The following is an 18,315-nucleotide window of genomic DNA, read 5'->3' as shown; positions in this document are numbered from 1 at the left end:
GTTTCTCATCAGGTTATGTTATTTGTGTCATGCCAGAAAAAAAAAAATTGTGTTCTAAATCCTGGCTAGAACTTCTGCATACTCAGTAGTAAATAACTCACAGATTTGCTTAAATAATGTAAATAGGAACCCCCTATCTACAAAGAGGTTGTACCTCACAGGTTTTGTATGGTCCAGTTTACTGAAACACCTCTGTAATTTAATTAATATGTGTAATTCTGAGAAGGTATAGGATATGCAGAGGAAAAAATGGAAAGTAATGAGCAAGTGCTACAAAACTGTGATGCATCATATCGTGGCCATGCAGTGACACAGCTGAACCCTTCGGAATGCTTCCTCACCCTCTAGTGGTTAAACTGCTTTTCTGAGCAGTGGACTTCCAAAATCTGCCAGTGCCAAACACTTGCAGATGTGCCAGAGGATGCTGGAGTATCTCCAGCTGTGAGGTGGTAATTATTCAGCTTTCCACTTTAAATAGTCTGCTTGTTTTGGAGGAGAAGAGATGTTCTCACAAGTAGCCGCTGTAATACCAGAGAATGTGTGTAGTTTTTACTATACAAAAATATACTCTGTGGAGGATTGACTTTTTTCCCCCACAGCCATTGCTTGGTACCACATATAGAGAATATTTGCTGTATCACCTGCAAGTGGGAAAAACAGTTGGCAGTTGGTGTTTTGGGGTTTTTATTTGTTGGGGTTTTTTTCTGTGGGTTTGTTTTTGGCTTTAGTTTTTTTGTTTGAATCCTTATATTTTAGAAATTCCAAGTATGTGAACAAAAAAATCTTCATATATCATACAGTGGGTAAACAAATCACAAATCCTATGTTCATCCAGTAACATATTGAACTGTTTAACCTCAGATGTGAATATTGTAGCAGGACAGGGTTTTCTCACCTACTGATAAAGCTGCACCGAGCAGACAGTCTGCTTTCAAGTCCATTTTGAAACAAAAAATTAAATGGGCTCTTTGCAGACACGTTGCAGGCATTGGCAAAAAGCATAAAGGTCCATCTGTGAGCTGGGGGGACAGCTCCAGGCTTGGTGTGCTGTGCACAACCCTGCTGGTTATTGCAGAGCTGAAGGTACTTTCTTGGATTTCACAGGCAGGAAGAGTAGTTGGCAACAATGAAGGAAGAAATGCCATCTTCCCTCTTGAACAGTAGTAAGAATTATCAAATGGAATATGGTGAAGTTTAGTCCTTTTCACCGAAGAGAAGTAATAAATCACCAAGAAACCCTTCTCACGTTTGGTGTTTTAAGTACATGAGCCTTGCTATGCCTTAGAGCCACGCCAGGTCTTGACAACAGATTGCTTAATTGATTAATCAGTGCTCCTTAATGTCATAAGCAGAAAGAACTGGTAGCTCATTATTCACACAGATATTTGGGTTGAAATTTTCTGCTGTCTCTTGTGAGAAAAGCATTGATAGTTGAGAATGATATTTTGGTCAGAAAAGTGAGTATTCTCTTTAAAAACCAAAGGACCTTCTTTTAATGATGTGAATCATCTATGTTTAGCAAAAAGCACTTTGGTTTCAGGAAAATTTCTCTTTACTGAGGGAAAATTTATGTTAGCATGAATATCTTTATTTTACCAAAAATACTTACAAAACCTCTGCAGGGATTCATCTTTAAATAAGTGTCTCTTGTTTTGAGCAATTAAAACTTTATGTTTTTTTCTTTTCCTTCTGCTTTCCAGCTGGCTTGTCCACCTGCTTACAGTTTGTATCCAAAAAGCACAATTCAGAAACCTGTAACATCTTTCTGTTTTAGCTGGAACAAAACAGTGATAATGTCTGTGTTCTTCATTAAAATGTTGACATAATGTGAAAAAAAGCAAACCCAACCATACAAGCCCAACCAAAAAAGCCCAAATTTGCATCCTGATCAATACCACTAATTCAACCAATGGTCATTGTGTAAGAAAGAAAATTGTTTAGTAAAGTCCAAGATGCCTATGTTGAAAATGGTTAATTATAATAGCATATGTTGTCGTGAATATGTTATTTTTTTTTTTTCCTCATGAGCAACTGATAACTGAAAAACACTCAACTTTGCTTTCTTGTTTTGCTTGGTCCTATCTTCTGTTTCCTGCACTACGGTAACAGAAATGAAGAAACATCTTGAAATTTAAAAATACTTTTGCCTTTATACATATCACTTCATATCTGTGGAACAGATCCTGAAAAACTTCATTTTCTTCTTGCATTTTGGTGTATGAGAAATTCCAACCCTAGTCTGGGTCTGTAATCTATTCAAGCCTCTCTCACTTACAAAGCTTCCACACTTCTAACTATTTTTGTCAGTTCAGCAGTAAGGGAAAAAAATAAGAGAGAAGTTTGCCATTTGTCACACTTCTGAAATGATTTACCCTCAAAGCTCGGCATTCTCTGTCCTGACCAAGTAGCAAATACTCTGCACGCTATTACAGCTCACTGTAAAATAACACTGGAAGGAAAAACTGAATGAACAGAGCCTTCTTAAAGGAAATCACAATCTGTCTTTCTGCATATATAGCTCTTCTCTTAGTTTTCATTCCTGGCTGAAATCTGTGCTAGTGTATTCCAGAACTGCAGGACGGGAGGGAATGATGGACCTATCTATCATAGCTGTCCCTCAAAATATTTGAAGTTTGAAATACTTGAATCAATCTGTTAGTAACATGCTTTCTTTTGCATGTAGTGTCAAAGTAAGATGCTGGTTCTATTTATTATTTTTGTTGTTGTGTTGCTATTATTATTACAAAGTATTTAAAGGAAAAATTAATTTGGTCAAACTATACGTGAATATCTTGATAGGATGAAAAGCCGCCATGAACAAATATCTTGTATCTCTATACCAGTTATTTCTTCAACAAGCAAGACATTTTTAAAATGGAATTGGAGGAATGAAATCTGTTGGGGGGAATATTTAAATATTTTTAATTGAATATGGTCCAACATGGCACTCTGATCATAAAAAACCTGTGTTCAGCTTGTATTTAGTTTTTGAGAAGAAACTGTTTCTGTGTTTGATTTATTGCAAGTAGCTTGTATTAAAAGCTTCTTTGAAATGTAAGTGCCAGGAATCATGGTTTTGTGAGGGCTATTCTGTCAAAGAAATTTGTATGTGTCTATTAGAAGAGTTATCCAGCGCATTAAAGCAGGGTGTGTGTATTGCAGCATCTTAGCTCTGAGCAAATTTTGTTACCCTGTGGTGTAAGTAAGCAAAAAATATCACTCTTGCTATCTCCCAGGCTGGAAAGAAATCAAATAAGCTGACAGCTTCTACCAGAATCTAGTGGAGATTTGTGTAGTTCTAGAAATAGATTGCAGAGGATCAAAGAAAAATATAGATTAATTCTTAATCTTCTTTTACCAACAGCACACAAGCCTTATGAAAAATCCTCCTTCACTACCTGTTTTCTTATTAAAATAGGCTAATTCAGGAAAGGTGATGAGAATATTGCAGTGAGAGATTCTTGCCAGTTAAAAATTTGCCACTCAGAAAACTAGGATTTTACTATAATTGTTTGGATTTCCCCATAATAGCCACACAGTTTTCCATATGTTGTAAATACAACTTTGGTAAGTATTCTGAACAGTCCCGTTAAACTCGCTTTACTAAGGATGTACTTAACACCCAGGAAGCACCTTTAAATACCGTATTTCTTTCTAATGAGTGAAACAGGATCATTACATTGTTCTCAGTCCTCCACAGACTTCTCAGATTCCTTTCTGACTGGTCTCTGGTAGCACTCTGAGTAAATCAGGTGAGCTGTCATTAATTCATTACTGTTAAAGAACTGCTGTGGATACAGTTTAAATTGCTTCATTCACCCAGTTATTGAGCAGACCAACAGGTCTGAACTTGCTGCATGAGACAAGAATGGAGAAATCAGTGAATTTCTCTGCAGCAACCTGTTGTGTTCTTCTCCTTTTAAAAGTACTGCCTTATTCCAGAGTTATCACTTACACGTTTAGAGTTAGGCACACGTTTGAGTAGCTTTGCCTGGTCAGCATTCCAGATGTTTACTCTTCATTTTGAAATGATCAAGCCAAAATGGATAATTCTTGTGAAAGACATTATGTTCCATTTTCTGTCTCCTGGGAGAGGCAATCTTGCCAAGGATCTGTTTTGGTTTTTTGTTGTTTTGTGTGTTTGCTGTGAAAGAGTTGCATGGAAGAGATGTTTTGAATCCAGCACCTTCCTTGCAGTAATTTTGCTTCTGAAGAAAGGAGTAAATGATGTTACCACTGACTAATTTGATGGATATCAGTCATCTAAGGTGGCTCTTGCCTAATGATTTGAAAAGGGCTTTCCCATCTGGAGCAGTCTGATGGGACCTGTGACACACAATTTGTATCATGTCATGAGTTTCAGTATCACAGTGTACAGAGTATTACATGTTTGGCACAGTCTTCTCTTGATTGATAAGTTTTGAAACAGCCTGGTGCTGGACTTTAAACAAGCTTGTTTGGTTTTTTTTTTTTTCCCAGTTCTAATCCAGCATTTCTGCCTTTTTTGAAGTGCAGTCTGGTGTTTTAAACGTCCTCCACATGTCTAATCTCATTATTTATTACTTGTTTTCCAGTACCAGAAAAGTAGTATTAAATACTAAAAGAATAGGAATCTTTTTCTCACTGCTAGGCAGCATAAGCTTTGCTGAAGATGGAGTAGGACTCTGTCAGCTGAGAAACACAAATTGTTTTTGGAAGGCAGGAACTCAGTAGAGGGGAGACAATTGTGAGAGTTATAAGCACTATGTAAACAATTGTCCCCTGTTCCCTGGTAAGCGTGTGCACTGCAATAACTGTCACAGGAACAACTGGCTGGGCTCACCTGCCTAATGATTTCTTCTGAACACACTTGAAAAGTTTGTTTTGCTTAGAGATGCTGTCTTAGAAACTGGATAGCAACTAAAAAGAACCAAAGTCTAGGTGGTGTTTCCCAAATGACTTTTACTGTCTCTGTGATTCCTAGAGAAGCCTTTTCCTCTCCAAAAGTACACCCAGAAGGCTGCAAGTCAGTGAGTTGGGGAGGAAGCAGCCAGGCCCAGGAAGTGCATGTCTTTATCACAGTACTTGTTGGTAATGCTTTATTTTGGTTTTTAGCAGATTGGAAAACAGGTTTCCTGCTTGTGCGTTGGGTTGCCTTTCTGGGTCTGGTGTAGACATGAGGAGCCAGGAGGTGATGGAGCAGAAATGACAAGTGGGGCAGGGTTGCTGGGAAGCACTGCTGGCAGGAGGGTACTCATGCTGGGGCTGGGGGGAGCAGAAGGCAGCAGGTCTGGCCCTGTGGCAGCTGGGGCCGGGGCCAGCTCTGTCTGCCGGGAAATGCCTCTCACGGGCTGCTCAGGCTCCCCAGAACTGGCAGCAGATGGTGGTGTCCTCAGTTGCCACCTCCTTCACTTACTCACACCCTTAAAATACTTTTCTGGGAGCATATTGTGGGACTCCTGCTGCCATTCCTTATGGCATGGCTTGTGCATCTCCTGATTTATTTCCCCAGGGTTCAGCCTGGGAGAAGCTGGCATATTGAAAAACCCAAAACGACACAGAAGGTGGCCTGAGTGGAGTCTGGAGGAGCAACTGTAACGAGTGTCTCCCAGCCATACGCTTTATAAAGACAATAACTTCCACTCTATTCTTCCTTTGTCAAGATAAAGAAAATACAGGTGTGCTCACAGCTTTCTGAGAAATCACTAGAAAGTCCAATGAGTGGGAAGTTCTGCTTGTTTTGTGGTTTTCTAGCTAAAAGCACGCTCAATTTAATTTCATTTTGTTTCATTTAACCAAGAGTTAGAAACAGCTAAATAATACTGTCATATTATACTTCTAATTGATGATTTTGGTGCTGCTATAATACATTTCAAGGGGGTTTGGAAAAACCCCTGTAAGAAGTCTCTGATAATGTAAGCTACTTATATGCATACCTAAATTATTCAATTTTCAACATTCTGAACACATAGAGTTGTTTCTTGAACTTTGTCTTGGTTTTGTTAAAGCATTGGGTAGGTATTTTAGATATTGCAGTGGTTAATCATTTAAATTTACAGCTTGCATGAACCTACCAGAAATTATTTTGGAATGATTAAAGAAATATTATATCAATGTTATATGTGCATATGTATTTATAAATAAGTATATTACTTGTCTACTAGTGTGTGCATATATATTTGTGTGTATATATGTAGAGGCAGAAATATGTCTACTGTGCATTCATAGAAAGATATTCAGAAAAAAATCTCTTATCAGAGCAGTGGAAATAAAAAAAGAGCACACTTTTAAATTAAAATAGAAAGAGTTTTAAAAGTTTAATGAAATACTTTCCCCTGAAAGTAGAAATTGTCCTCAGGCCTGAATGCTTCTAAATATTTCTTATACTAAAACTTGCACTGACTGCAGCCTCAGCAGGAATGCAAACCAATAATAATAATAATAATAATAATAATAACAAAGGAATAAAATACAAGTGTAGTTGCTTGCTGTTTCCACATAAAATACCAAAACTCTCAGTGCTGCAACAGTGACATCCAGTGACTAAGGCAGTTAGTCCTGGGCTCAGTCTGCATTTGGAATGAGCACTACTAAAGGACATGGATGGAAAGAGAGGCTTGTTTACCAAAGTCTTTAGTGCAACACTGGACTCATTAAGAGGATAATCAGAAACACCACACGAGAATGAAAATCATGATGAATAGGTAATCAAGAAAAATTATGTGTTAAATTAACCCAGATCTGTTTCAGAATTAGACATTTGATGAGCCAAGTAAGGAATATATTATTTAAAAAAAAGTGTTTTGTCCAGTGAGGCAATTTGCTTGATGAGCCTATGTACACCCCTTTTTTATTATTTAATGAAACAGAATTCAGTAGGTAGTACTTCTACCATATTTTGCTGCAGATATGATCTACTTCAGATCTAAATGCAGCTGTATGATGAAAAGTTCTTTCAGTTTTTATCAAATTAACGAAATAAAAAGACCAAAAAGAAATGAGAAACCCGCCTTTTGTATGAAAGGTGACAAAATGCTTACTGTCCTTTTACATAAGATATCCCTTATTCTGTTTTGGTTGAAGGCATTGTAAGTTTTTTAATGAAATTCACACTTCATAAAGCTGCTGGCTCTAAAAATGAGTGGCATTGGATTCTGACCTGACCCCTTACTTCCTTGGTTATCCAATTTTGCTTTTATTGGATCTGAATCTTGAAATCTCCACATTATTCAAAATGTCACGTGATATGTCCTGTACTTTGATTCCTGTTATTGTACTACAGAAGTAGCTTATCTTTGGGCTTTTCAAAAAGGTAGTAATAGGAACTAATCCTTTAGGATTTCAACTTCAAAGCATGCTCCAAGTTGTCCATGTTTTCACTCTTAAGAAATTAATGAGTTTAAAAAAGTATATGAGTTATGTAAGTTCATAAGCAAAAAGAAATGCACAGAAAAATGGATTAAAAGAATTCCAAGGGAAACAACTACCCAAATGGAAACAAGAAATGCAAAAGTTTGTCACATCTGTCCTTTGGCAAGAGGTAATAGTGTGATTGTGATACAGGAAAGAAAAGAAAAATTAAATCCGTAGGGTTACATTGCTTCTCCCTGCTTGTTCTAAACAATATTCAGATTATTAAATATGCTGGGTATTTAACCCCTGCTTCATCTGGTATCAACACAGGCAATGTTATATTCTGCTGCCATGCTAATACTGGGTTTCTATAGGACAGAAGATGACAAAGTGTTCTGCCTAATAAAAGGAGGGTCTTCTCTTTTTAAGCCCTGGATTTGATGGAGGGAAAATTTTAAAAGCTCAGCTTCTTTCAGGAAAAAGAACAGCAGCATCAGTTGACTGAAGAACCTCTGTACTTCTGCTGGGCAAAACATAAGTTTAATTTCAAGAGAACCAGTTGCTCAACATAAGACCACTGGGCTTGGAAATCAGAAAGGCAGATGCAGATGCTGAATGGATTCCTTGCTGCTTCTCAAACAGGTTGGGTAGTTCAGCTTGGGAAGCTTTTCAACTAGTAAGAAATTGATCTGATAATCACTTTCATCTCATCTATCACTCAATTCCTTTCCTCTACTCATCCCTGAAAAAAAAAGCACATTAGGATAGTCCACTTACCCAACTTACCCTTGACAGCCTTGTTAAAGGTTTGACTTTCAAAGCACAAAAACCCAAGACAAACCCCCCCCAAAAAATAAATTTGGGTGTTAAGAGTTGAAGATTCTCCCTTTTAAATATGTTCCTACATTTCCATTAGTAATATTATGCTTTATTGTGTTACTTAGCTATTACTACTTTGAAGTGAGGACAGAAACAAAGCCTGAATTTTTGGAGCTGCCTTATTGTACTATCTCAACGTTCTGCTTTCAGAAAAAAATAGTCACCTGCTCTGTTCATTTCAGTTTCAGTCTTTAGAAAACACTTGAGATATGGTTTTTAAATAAGATCAGGAAGTTACAGGGAAGAAACAATAAGGGGGGACAGAGGAGTGCATCAGAGAGACAGCTTTTCAGCGACAGCTGCTGGATTCTGATCTTTCTTTCACTAGTGAGGATCTTTCACTTCCATTCACGCATTTTTAGTTGGGATTTAAATATTAAATACTATAGAGACCAAATAAAAAGAATGGAACAAGTATAAACCACTAATAGAACCATTTGTAAAACTCATACTGAAAGGAAATAAGGCTACGTTCCTCTTTTAGAGCTTAGTTAGTGTTTTGTGTGTTGTGGACATGCAGATGCCCTTAGCTGGAAAAGCAGACGTACACTTCAATGGCCTCAAAACGATCAGCTAATGTTAAGTTCATCTAACACTTCAGCACAAAAGCGCTGCTAACTGTGCAGACATGGATAGGTAGCTGACTGCTCCCTCTGTCAGTGTTTGTTGCAGTGCTCCATTGTACAGGGAGGGAAAACAGCAACAGTCAGTGCTTCCAGAAACCCTTCAAGGGCACCAGGCCTGCCCTGGAAGATGATTCGTGTCTGTGCTGAGGGAGAGGCTCTGGGAGCCTGGTAACAGTGACTGCCCCATCTCAGCTCTCCCTTGAAGCTCACTGGGCTAAGCCAGCTACGCTGGTGGTGTTTTTCCTGTCAGCTTGCTCTCGGGTTCGTTATTCCTTATGAGGATTCAGAAATACCTGTGCTTTCCCATCTAATTTAAGCACCAGGTAGAAGTATTCAGTTATGATTCAGTTTGTTGAAGGCAGGAGGCAGGCAGCTCTCAGGTCTATGGAAAATTTTGAAGAACTAAGCAGTGGGAAAATCAAGTGGCGTCACTAGAGGGCAACAAGACATCACAGACGTCTGTGTTGTTTAAGCTCGAGCAATGTCACACCCTCACTGAGAGGCACGTGTGAAGAGCAGCTTACACAAGCCTTTGTGTTTTCCCAGCTGTGTGACATAGTGAATCTTGCTTCAGAAATGATGGAGCTTAAAAAATTAATTTTATTATATATGTATGCACGAAACTTATAATTTTCTTATTGCTTTATCTCTGTTCTGGTACACTAAAACAATTACAAGATTAGACATTTGTGCATCATTTTAATTCCTGAACACCGTATACTTAGGACTATGGTGAAGTATAATATATTCTGCTAAAACTGATGCACTATTTGCAAATAAAAATGTACAGTATAGGAAAGTCTGAATTTGTAGTTCACTGTGTTTCCCTCCTCCCTTTCAGTCAGCATGAGCACCAACCCAAACTGGTGACAGACATTGCAGAGGACAGTGACCCTGGCCCAGTCCTCTGAAGCTGTTAGGGTAGTTGTTAGCTCTTACCTTCCGTTTCCCTGATGTCCTGCTGGCCCTAAAGATGTTATCAGTGTAAAACCAGTAGCAGCTTCCCACACTGTGGTAGGAATGTAGGCTGTGTAGTACAAGGACATGATGGAGAGAAGGGTAGAGTACCTGGCCTGAAGTCACTGCTCTGTCCCAAGGAAGAGTCAGCTGTTTTTAACCTGTGTGTTGTAAGCATTTTGCAGATGCAGATGTTATCCTTGCCTGCCTTCTGCAGGCCAGTAGTCAAGACAGAACTCCAGGCCAGGGGGTTTTCTGGGATGGCACATTGTTTCCTGTTTTGGCTCTTGGAAAAAATGGGGCTGTCACCAGAAGCAGTTTTTCATGATCAGAGTTCCCAATTGACAACATGGAGTAAAGGGATTTTTTCTTTGGCCAGAGGGTAGCTGGCACTGTGCCTTTTCAATCAGTGTCTGTTCATCAGGCTTGTAATGATGCTGACCTCTTACACAGACCTTCATTTTTTTTAATTCCCTGATCTCCCAATTTGTTGGGAATAATTCTGTGCACTGTCAGATGACTAAATTCTAATAATCTCAGCTTTGAACTCTTCAGAGCCAGCTATTGAGTATTGCAAGTATTGTACAAGGGATTTTTTTCATGGCATCTCTGTTTTAGTTTACTCTAGCTGTACTTTTGTCTATAACTGCTTATTGATACCTATTGGGGTAGGGACATTTTCCTCTGTCAACAGACAACAGATATCAGGCTTCAGGGCAGGGCAGAGACTAATGTGATTGCCTAGGCCAGGTCATATCTGAACGGAATTCTCTGATCATACTAAAAGTTCAAATCAGTTTTGTTTTCATCTTCAAAGTCTGATTCCAGTTTCAACTGAAGCCTTTTATGTTGTAGTTACAATGCAAACTAAATTAGGAGGGCAACTGAATTAATTCCTGGCAACTAAATTAGGAGGTCTGCATGTGGGAGCTGGAGAGACATTAACAGAATAGAAAGCAAAACTGCTAATCTGAAAATGAAATAGTTTTCTTGGAATTGTTCTTGTGCGCATGTGTTCCTTGAGCACATGGTGGCATTTTTACTCTCATCCTGTTTTATTATTAACCAAAGATTTCTTAGTTAAACTTTTAATTAAAATAAGGGTTTCATTCTCTTGTATGTTCTTTAAAGTTCTTTATATGTTTTTCTCCCCTTAATTGATGATAAAATGACAAATGAATTTTAAACTGTAGCTTTTCCCTTTTATTTTTTCATGTCTGTATGGACTATTTCTTTCAGAATTGCTTTAAGTGACTTGAGTAAGACCTTGTGAGAAAAGGACTGATGTTAATACATTATGACACAAACTACGAAATTTCTTTTTTGTGTGTGTCCTTTTTTAAAAAATCTCATAAAAATAACAACAAAAAAAATCCTCTTGAAATTATGGCCAGGCCCAGGCCCTAGATTTGAAATACATTTACACAGACTTGCCATTTCAGACCATTCAGCATCCAGTACGACTAAAAACAAAGCAACTTGTTCATAAATTGCTTGTAGAGTGGAGCAAGTTTGAAACTATCCCCACAGATTTTTGTTCATCCATATAGATTCATTATCAAAGTGAAGAAGTATGTACCTTTTTGAAATCTAGTGAGTTTTGTTTCTATTGTAAATGTACAGACATTTCTTTAAGTCATGTTGTAATTTTAGTGCATCTGTTTTGGACTTTCTTGTGACCCTCAAATGGATTTATGGATAGCACTGATAGATACTAATTCTTAACACAATGTTTTTCATTTGTTGTGGTGTGACACAACTTGACAGGCTGACCATTTCCATTTCGCTGACCTCTGGAGCTGGCTTGCCTCTTGCTTTATCTGAGCTGGTAATTAGTAACTGCATGGTAGAACCTCACCCCACCATTTGAACTGCCCCTTTACTTCATGAGTGCTTCTAGTCCATTTCATGACAGTTGATCCATTTAATTATTCACCCAGTTAATAGTAAGTTGACTCAGCTGACTACTGACTTTGTTCTGAAAAGTATTACAGATATTTTTACAGTCAGGAACAACAGCCAGGAGATCTAAGGAGCTACCAGGAGCACTTCTGTTTGTGTCAGAGATAGTTAATCCATTAACTGATGGGACAAACTGCCAGTCTGTTTCAGGATGGTGATGAACAGATGAGTTTAACCTTCAATGAAAGTGATTTAACTACCTGTTTGTCTTTGCCTAGAAATAATTACAATGAGTTACAGCTACTGACTGTGTAAGTTATTGTACTTCAGTTGTTATTTCTGTCTCTCTTACTGTTTAATTCCTTACCAGGGAAATTCCCATCCTGTGTGTCCAAGACTAAGATTCCGGACATGTGTCTCTCTACACCCACGAGTTACAAGGTCTCTGAGGGTCCCTATCCCTGTCATCAGCCATGGTACTCTTAATGACGCTGAACTTGAGTTTTAGCACATACTGGTGTGATGTTTAAATAGATGGGATGTTGTAGCTGCAGGCAGAACAGCCTTTGGAAACAGCTCCAGACACCGCTGGCTGCAGCCTGGGGGCAGAGTGAGCAGCATGGCTTCGTTTAAAAACAGACAAAACACAACAGTCCGTCACACCACATCTCTTAAACGGGCAAGGAGTAGGGCATCCTCATGAGCTATATCAGAGCCTGCCAGCTACAATGAATAAATTATCCTACAGTCTCTCACTCTTTAAAGGTGCATTACATTTTAGCTCGTGCTGTTTAGAAAGCTGCTCCAAACTCCAGGCAGATGAGAGCTTTAAACAGGAAACATTCCCGCCTCTGCTGCAGATCTCTGACTTCTACCCAGAGCGAGCCTGTGTGCTCGACAAAACGCCAGAGCAGCGGCAAGCTGAGTAATCCCCAGGCAGGAGTCCATTCTAGGAAGATCAGGTTGCAATCCTGCCTTTGTAGCTTTACACCACACCCCTTCAACGTGAATTAATAGGGGAGGATCATATTCAGCTCTGATTCAGGAATTCCCTCTTTCTTCAAGAACTGTTGCTAGGAGTTTGGTGAGTACTTTGGAACAGACTTTCAGTTTTAACTGAGTAATTCTTTTCCCTTTAGCTGCCGAAAGCAGTATCAGCTGGTGGCTTTTCTTCAGATGCAGTAGTCAGATGTTTAGGTACAAAGTCCGGCAACGAGTGCTGCAAAAAGGAGACTTCTTTTCCTCTGCAAATTTGAAACAGCAGGACAATGTATATACTTTATCATTAATAATACTGCTAATATTTGGATGCCATAATCTGTCTGAAGCATTTTAAGCTCCAAGACAGTTTTTGGAAAGGAAACCCTCCTAAAGCTGAATAAGTTAATTCTGATCAATAGCTCGAGTTTGAAGAAAAGCTCTTGTTTTTAGAAGCAATTTCTCCACTGCAGTAGCTCCCAGAGAGGCTTGACTCAAGCAGGGTGGTCTGCCAGGCTGTTTTAAATCATTCTGAGGCAAGTAATATCTGAAGCAATTCATATTTTGAGAAGTACAAGAAGATTTTAGGAGAATCAAATTAAGCTAATAAGACATAAGCCAATTTCACTCACAGTATATTTGAAATTTTCAAGAAACTCTTAATCAATGAGGGTAATGAGGCTTCCAGTCGTATCAGTGTAACAAACACACTGCCCCCCAAAAATCCAGAATTTTTCTGGTAACTTTTCTAATATTTTACTTAAAATAATTGATGCAAACTTCAGTTTTAGTGACTGTGTAAAACAAAGCAGTGATACTAGCCTATATTTTAAAAAATTGCTAGAATTTGCTAATATGTTAGAAAATTTACAGTTTAAATGAGTGAAAGGCCCATAATAATGGGAAAATAGGAGTGGGGAGAAAAAGAACAATTTGGATGGAGGGGGTGTGCGGATGGTCAGTTTGACTCAGTACTCCAGGAATTAGCTGTGAAAGTACTTTCACGGGAAACATGTAAAGATATAAACTTTCCTTCCTGAATGTCTTACGGACAGATGCAGAGACAGGAAGTGCAGCTGTCAGTGCAGATAGGGACAGCAAGGGCGTGCTGGAGGAATTGCTAGGCATCTACTTGGGCAAAAGTGTCAGCCTTTGCCCTTTTGAACCTTCTGCCCATTATTTAATTTTACTAAGAGACATTTATTACTGTGAAGGCAGCAAGTGTCTGTATCCACAGCAAATTTCTCTGAATTATTGTTTAAGCTGAATTTCAGAATTACAATCAAATTTCCTTTGTGTGTAGTGCACACAGAACAATGCTGAGGAGGTAAAGGTGATTAAAGCACATCCTGCTCTGGCCTTTTCTCCTGTCAAATAATGCCCCACATGAAAGGGCTCATTAAAAAGCAGCCATGTGGTCAATTGCTTGAAAATCCATTTATTTGAAAATTTTATGAATTTTATGCCAGAGTGTCTCTAAGTGCCCTTTAAATTGCCTTTCAGTAATCTGTGTTTGTCCTCACACTGTGCATTGCATTGTTTGTAATTTTGGGTTTTAAAGCATTTCAGCTCCCTAGTATAGTTACAGGACATTTAAGGTGCACTTAGCTTTTTAGTGCAGTGCCCACATTTACCAATATTGCTCATGAAAACTTAATTGTTATTCATCTAGTAATATTCTAATTGCAGAATTAGGGTTTTCTCTTTCTGACTCAGGACAGAGAGAAATTTATTGGCATTGAGTTTATCTATCCCTAATCTCATCAGAGAGTCATTTTGAAAGCCCGTAAAAACTTATGACTCTTTGGTGTCTATTTTAGTTCTAAAGGAAAGTGAGGAACAGCATTCAAGAAGAAGTCAGATTCCTGGCAAAGAGGAAATTTTAAGACATTGGAGGAAAAGTAATCTGGGAAACAAAGCAAGGATATAAAAAACGAGCATTCTAGCAGACTTCCAGAACATGCCCAAATCCACAGATAGAGAAGGAGAATTACTGGGCTCCAGTTCTGCCTTCAAGGGCTGTTTCTCAAATAACCTTTCCAAGTTAAGTGCATAAATAGAAGCAGACACTGGTATCCAGGTGTTCTCCAGCACAGGGGCAGTGATATCCTTCATGCTATTCTGATTCTGTGCATCTTGGATTACTTTTAGGGCACAGAACACAGACTTCTCTCACTGATATATCAGTGGGATTAGGATTGTTTCTGGAACAAAATTAAATCTCCTCTGGCAAAAAATGACTATTACACAGTCTCTCATGTTCTGGAAAGTTGTTTTAACATCTACATTTACTTTAAAGAGGTGATTCTGGCAGTAATTTTAGCTTGCAATTTAAAATAAGGTGATACCTGCTTTAAGTGCTTTTTTACTGTCATGATTTTGTTGGTGTGCATTCAGTTCATTGTGAGAATGTCTTCCAGAGGGACTCAGAGCATGTGCATAGGAAGAAGAAATTTTTAAATTAAAAAAAGAAAGAATATCAGTAAAACTTAGTGGCCTTGAGGTTTACATGGCTGCTATATTTCACAGTTTTGGAGCAAAGTGTTTAAAATCTGTCAAATTCCAGTAGTTACTATTGTTTCTTGTTTGGGCTGCATTCTGAATAGTCATAATTTCTCTCTAGAGAGCCAGGAGAGGCTGATGGGGTCTTCCTATCTGAAGCTGCTCTTCACAGTGAAACCAGGGAAAACTGTCTTAAAAAACAGGGATAAATTACCTACTTCTGTATGCTTCTCTTATGTAACCATTTTAGCTTTACAATGTGAACAGAGTACCCCTGGGAACAGAATGAAGCAAAATCATGTGGAGACTTGTATAATTTGTTTCCTCTCTTAGTTACTTCACAGCAAAATAGACTTATTCTTAATCCTTTTAATATTCTCTCACAGTTCTTTGTTCTGTTTCTTAATTATTTCCTGTGCTGTTAATACAGCTGTTTATTTCCCATCTTTAGTATTGCTGCCATCTTCCCTGATGAGTGCCATTCATAACTGAGTATAGTTTTGAAGTTAACTGAGTAATTAAATTTACAGTTTAGTGAAAAATTAAAACTAGTCTTTTGACCTCCAGGGTTGGACCACAAGAAAGTTCAACTTTCTTTCAGAAAATTTAACCTTCCTTCAGAAAATAGAGCATTCCAAAAGAACCAATTTTAACGTAACTACATTGAAAAGAGCAGTTACAACAAGTAAGTTAGAAATACAAATTTGATATAAAGGAAATACTCGGTACTGTTTTCATGAACTTCAAGAAAGGTCTCTCAAAGTGCGTTGGCATTTGCTCTATGTCCACAGGAGTTGGCACTGCCACCAGAATAAGGAGTATGACCTATACTGTGGTGGGAGATGAAGGGAATACAACCCTTCTTTTCTGTGGCATTATTTTATGTTGGTTTAAAGTGATTGTAGGATGATCATCTGAGGCAGTCTGAAGCCTGGGTTCTTCCCACTGAAGGCAGTTTTAACATTTCTAACCTGTGTGATGATCCAAAGCTCTCACATCCACTGCAGTAAAAGTGTCTGTGGTGTCTCCAGTTGGAAAGATAGACCAGGGGAGCTGAACTTGCCTGACACAGCAAGGAAATTTGTGTTTTGGACCTCTGTATGTGTGAAAATGCAATTAATGTGATGATGAGGTTACAAAAGGTTAATGGGTATGGTCAAAATCTGTCACAAGAGGCGTCACTGTGGCAATAGTTTCCTCCTGTGCCTCCTGCGGTATTTTCAGTGTCTGACAGCTTCACGTTAGTGAAATTGAGTAGTCATGTTTCCATAGTGTGTGCAAATGGGAAATCACACACAGCTGGGTTATATATGTATTATATAGTACTGAAATGACTCTCTCCACTAGAGAAGCAGGTTGTGCTAAGTTAGCTGACATCTAAATACACGTCTATTTATCAATAAGCACAGCTGAGAATTGAACACGTAGACTGTACTTTTCCTGTCCAAACTGCTAGGAAAAAAATCATGCTAGAGACTTTATAGTGCTTACATATAACTAATATTGCTGCTTGTTGGTTTTGCTAGTGGCTTTTGTGCTCTGGAGTGGCTTTTATTAGGGTACTGAAGGCATTCCCTGTTTGAAAATAAGATTATTTATTATTATTATTATTTATAAGATATTTTTGCTACCAACGGATAGTTTCTATCCAAGTAGTACAGGCCTGAGTATGGCCAGTTTGTTTTTTTGTTTATTAAGATTTATGAAAACATGTGAACAAGTAATTTGCTTTAGTCCACATGTAAAAATATTTTGGCAGGAGCAAAAGATTTCTTTTCCCCTTTTAAAGCTGTATCACTATGAAAATGAGCTAGTTATATGATTTGCTGTAGAGAGCTGGAGCTGTGTCACCAGAGAAGCTGAGTGGAGGCAGGATGGCAGAAGTACCTAATGCCAGATATGAATAGACCAGGAGAATGGAAAAAATAGGTCCTGGACCTAAGTTGGGAAAATGGAAAACAATTTTAAAGCAAGAGTGAAAGAAGTTAACAAGGAAAACGAAAAGGCAAGAGAGGTCTACAGGCATATGAAAAAAAAAAAGGACTTCTTCTGCTGGGTTTATCAATGTCTTTGTTTTTTTAAATTTCCATTTCAAAATATGACAAGGCTTTTCTTTTCGATTCTTTTTATCAGGTGTGCTTGAAAAGCAGCATTTGCAACCTTCATAGAAGCAGAACAAAGGTGGGAGTTTAAATCTGAAACAGTGACATCAGGTTATACAACTTTTCAGCAAAAAAGCTAATAAAAACCTTAGTTTCTCTAAATTTTCTCTTTACTTCCCTGTTTTCACTTCACTTTCCAGTTTTCACTAGGGAATTTCAGAGACTGGAACAGTGCAACAGGAAAGCATTTGTGCTAAATAGTGGAAGGTAGGTAACTAACCAAAATTCTTCCATGACAAGAAGGAATTTGAGGAACTGGATGGAGTCCCTGGTCTCAGAACTGACACAGACTATGAGAGCTGCTACAGCAGGGCCCAGAAGAGAGATAAGCTGGGATGGGGGGTGGAATTTCCATAGCTTTTGCTTTCAGTCAGTAATATTTGCATGTTGATGATTCACAGTGCAATGCCTGAACTTAAGTTGCTGTGACAGCACAAGGCTCTGGTGACTCTGGTGGAAGTCAGTTTAATTGACAGCCCATCACTGACTCTGGGGCAGGTATCATCACCAGAGCAGAGGTGATAGAATTCCTGCTCACTTCATTCTTCATATTTACTGCTGAGGGAATGAGAAAACATGATGGTGCAAGCAGCTCCAAACCAGCACATGTAATAAAATATTTTTTAAGGGAACACACTGACTCTGCCAGCTGGGAAACAATGCTGCAGACAAGTCCAATTAAACCTTTGTCACACAAGTCCAATTAAACCTTTGTCACACAAGTACTAGTTGGTAGTGCATGATATCATTGGGCAAATAAAATGCCTCTGAAATACAGTGAACTGAAAAAGGTCTGCTTTTATATCAGAAGTGTTATAATCCTGTCTAGTTAGACCTTTTAATCCTTAATTTTAGGCTGTGCTAAATTGGACCTCTGACCATGCACATCCTATCTCCTGCTATTAATTCTTCAACTTAATTATATCCTCTGCCTTTTTTTGTGTGTCTGTGTGCTTCTATTTCCTGGGCTGTCAGTG

General features: G+C 38.4%; 1 protein-coding gene across 8 annotated transcripts in view; it reads left to right on the top strand.

Annotated features, from left to right (window-relative positions):
• The first annotated feature begins 1,147 nt into the window (after positions 1–1,147).
• TFPI (tissue factor pathway inhibitor) overlaps positions 1,148–18,315 on the top strand; it is a 46,109-nt gene continuing 28,941 nt past the window's right edge. Inside the window, exons 1-3 of one of the 8 annotated variants that reach the window (XM_048308882.1) lie at positions 12,408–12,780; positions 17,310–17,357; positions 17,479–17,545. The gene's annotated coding sequence lies outside the window, so the exon portion shown is untranslated. Of the gene's footprint in view, positions 1,161–10,011; positions 10,016–12,398; positions 12,781–17,309; positions 17,390–17,478; positions 17,546–18,315 lie in introns of those variants that run through there. The other 7 variants (XM_048308883.1, XM_048308886.1, XM_048308885.1 and 4 more) reach the window with 7 other exon arrangements.

The sequence above is a fragment of the Corvus hawaiiensis genome, chromosome 7 (genome assembly GCF_020740725.1).
Source record: "Corvus hawaiiensis isolate bCorHaw1 chromosome 7, bCorHaw1.pri.cur, whole genome shotgun sequence".
Lineage (NCBI taxonomy): Eukaryota > Metazoa > Chordata > Aves > Passeriformes > Corvidae > Corvus > Corvus hawaiiensis.
This window is presented reverse-complemented; position numbering and strand designations above follow the sequence as displayed.